A 3,888-nucleotide genomic window follows, 5' to 3' on the forward strand; every position below is an offset into this window, starting at 1 on the left:
CGCGGAGTTGTGTGTTATTTTCTGATTGGGTCACGTTTCCTTGTTTCTTTACAAGTTATAAAGTCACAGACAATTGTGTTTGAAAGCTCACATCATAGCAATAGAGTATAATGTCTGAAACAGTGTGAGGTCATGACATAGAAAGCAGAACTTGGTTCAGGGCCACTATATCGCCTGGTAGCATTAATGTAAAAACATACATGATCAGCTACATAGCATAATAGACAACAAAGCTTTGTCCCTACTGTGATAATCTAAACCAGTATCTCCAGCCTTCAAGTTCCATTATTGAACCACAGTTCAGAAATCTTTCTGCATGCACTGAAATTGGTAAAACCACAATATAACGAACTTTGAGATTTATTACTTCTTTTAAGGGCTGGACCCATTTAAAAGACAATGATAGGCAGGACTGCATTTGCACAGGGGCCAGGTTTCACGGCCCTAAACTAGTAAATCTTATGTGTTTGCTTGCGAGTAACATATTAAACCCTTTACCACCACTTTTAACTGTTCAAAGCAAATGTTTTTCATGTATTTTCTTGTTCATTGATCTAGACAGAGTTTCCAGAACACACACTTGTGCGTTTTAATACAAGGCAGAACACTGATCTGACCATAGCTAATTAATTCCTTAACCAGAATATTTAAAGCATGAATTGTTAGTAATATCACAGCAAGAACCCCCATTTGCTGTGTACATTTCAAACACAAAACATGGTTTAAATGAGTAATGTTTAATATATGGGACAACTAAATTGGCAAACATTCTTCCGGTTAATTTTCATGCATTAATAACAATCATTATTATTATATAGGATTTGCACAGCACATAATGACATTGAAGTATGAGCTCTGTTATTTACACCATCTGATATAGTGAGGGGACCTGGAAGGTGCAGTCTTTATTTTTATGTGTTTAATCATAATGCAGCTTCCAGATTCCTTGCTTTAGGGATCTATGCGCACGAACCAGAGTCATGGCTTACACTAATTGCTGACAATTTTTTAGTGTCATTTATTCTAAGGATCTAAGGATTTCTAAGGATGGGGTTTATATAGAGTTGATGACCCAGCTTGAGTATATAAAAACACCCAAAACACCATTCAGTGTCAGCTTAGACCCCATTATCTTTCATATCAGAATTATACTGGAAGATGGTTTCCTCATGTACTACGTAAAACCATATGCAGAGATAGGAGTGTCTCTTTAAAGGGCCAATAGAGCAATAACACTAGTTGACCAAGATAAAGTAATTACTAGTATTAATATATATATATATATATATATATATATATATATATATATATATATATAAAAATATATGAACTATTAAGCCTGGTGCTTTTATGAACTGAACATATCTAAGATAATGTTTTGAATGAAGGGCACTGCATTCAGCCTCTTTTCATAAAAAAAAATTGGCCTGGATTCAGCTACATAAATGCACTGTCAAAGCTCTTAAATTGTGTCAAGATATGACGACATTTACATATGTATTTGGAAAAGTTATTTGTTGTTCTTTTATAAGGCAACTTGCATTTGAGGTTAAATGCTCCTTTAAAAAGACTCTAAGGACTAGATTTACTAAGCTGCGGGTTTGAAAAAGGTGGGGATGTTGCCTATAGCAACCAATCAGATTCTAGCTTTCATTTATTTAGTACCTTCTACAAGATGATAGCTAGAATCTGATTGGTTGCTATAGGCAACATCCCCACTTTTTCAAACCCGCAGCTTAGTGAATCTAGCCCTAAGTGGTATATTTACTATACAGCGATTCTGAAGAACCACCGATTCCTGGTGCTATGAAGACATTTTTTAAAGTGGCACTTTGAAGAAAAATGCCTTCATAGTAGCTATAATCCCAAGGAGTAGATTTATCAAATGTTCTAAAAGGGAAACATGGAGGTGTTGTCCGAAGCAACCACTCACATTCTAGCTATCATTTATCTAGTACACAATACCTCCACTTCTCCTTTTTAGAAGTTTTGATAATTCTACCCCTAAAGGTACAACAGTCACAGTGCATACTGACTTATTCTTATTGTTTGTAATGTGCTTATTATACTTATGAAAACAGCAAAAGCAAGAGTGTTTTCAAATCATACGCTTACTTTTAAACTGAAAGATAAGGCCCAACCCTAGAAAAGGAACAGCACTCAACATATGCTTATTCACAATGTTGTGTAGGCCAGAGGTGCACAGCTCAAGTGACCCCAAGGCTCCTAAAATCTGTTTTTGCTTCCCCTGATCTTCACATATACAAACCATTCTGCCGGGAATTGCCTCTTTTGGGCTCCAAGAACAATGGGGGTTTTAGCTAATGAAAAGATTGGGCACCATTGGTGTAGACCAGGCCTGTCCAACCTGCGGCCCTCCAGATGTTGTGAAACTAAAAGTCCCAGCATGCGCTTCCAGCTATCAACTGGTTGTCTACCAGCAAAGCATGCTGGGGCTTGTAGTTTCACAACACCTGGAGGGCCGCAGGTTGGACAGGCCTGGTGTAGACCTTTGTAAGACAAACATGTCCGTGTGGTTATTGAACTGTCTTCCTCCCCAATGGTGCTTTCTGGACGTACCAGTAAAGGATCAGGTCAAGTATTGTTCATAACTTTGATAAAACATAGCATGTTTCATTATGCTCCTCATTTCTCTGCTGTGTGGAGAATGCAATAAATGTTAAACATTATGCAAGCTATACTTAAAATATTTGTTTTATAAATACTGTACACTAGTATTAAGCTGTTTCTTTTGTGCATTACTTTGTAACCTCTTTTCTATGTCAACAAAAAAACATATTTACATATTATTGATTAAATGAAGTCTTTTTTACTGACAATGTTATGATGTGTAGGTGAGATGCCTGTTTTCATAAACATAATCCACAGAAATGATGGACCAACAGACGTTGTCATCACTTTTTTATTTCAACAGCTACATATCATTTGTGTTCTTAAAAAGGTGCAAGACCCAAGAAAAGGCCAAACATTTGTGTTTTACGTCTTGCTTAGATTACACTCAAGACTAATTATTCTTTTTTCTATAATCATATCATAACTGACCACCAAAAACAAATGGCAACATTTCTTTCCAGACCTGGCATTTCTACTTTGTAAAAGTAGAAAAAAATTGCTTACTTACAGTACGCTGTGCAAAAAATTGTCATTCCTGCGTCATTCCTGCGCAGCCTACGTGTTAACTCACGATGAGTGGGGCTTAAACAGCTTTACAAAGTCAGGCAAAGTCAGGATACAAGATGACACACGAGAGGTGCAAGGATATATATATGTGTATATATATATATATATATATATATATATATAAAAACAGTTTTTAGAAATGTAGATCTGGGAACAACATTTTTCAGCTTGCGGTTCTATGGATTGCTTAGATGCCCCCACACTCACAACAGACAATAGGAATATTTGTAAGTTTACTGTAAAAAAAATAAATGTGGATGTTTTTGGATTTTTTAAGTATTTCTTTTGAAATGCCATAATTGTAACTTCTTCCCTGAAGTGTAAGATTTCAACATTACTCATGTCATAGGGACATGTTTATATGTATATATTAATAACAGAGGTAAAGTGATAGCCCGCAAAGTCGTCTTTCTCTTGCAGCTGTGTTTGTGCTTTAGGATGTGCAGCTTATGTATGTCTGATTGTATAAAGACCAGTGGAACAGTTTAGGAATGGCTTTCCATTCATTAACGGTTTCAAGGTTACGGTTTTATATACTATTCTATAAACCATAAAATAAGATGACATGATGCACTGTTATCAACTTGAAAATGCATTTCATAGTAACACTGCAAAAGGGAACGTGTAGTTCATTCATTAAATTGTCTTACCAAAAAGAACACCTCAAAATGGAAATATTATAACAGA

The sequence above is a fragment of the Mixophyes fleayi genome, chromosome 3, assembly GCF_038048845.1.
Source record: "Mixophyes fleayi isolate aMixFle1 chromosome 3, aMixFle1.hap1, whole genome shotgun sequence".
NCBI classification, from domain to species: domain Eukaryota; kingdom Metazoa; phylum Chordata; class Amphibia; order Anura; family Limnodynastidae; genus Mixophyes; species Mixophyes fleayi.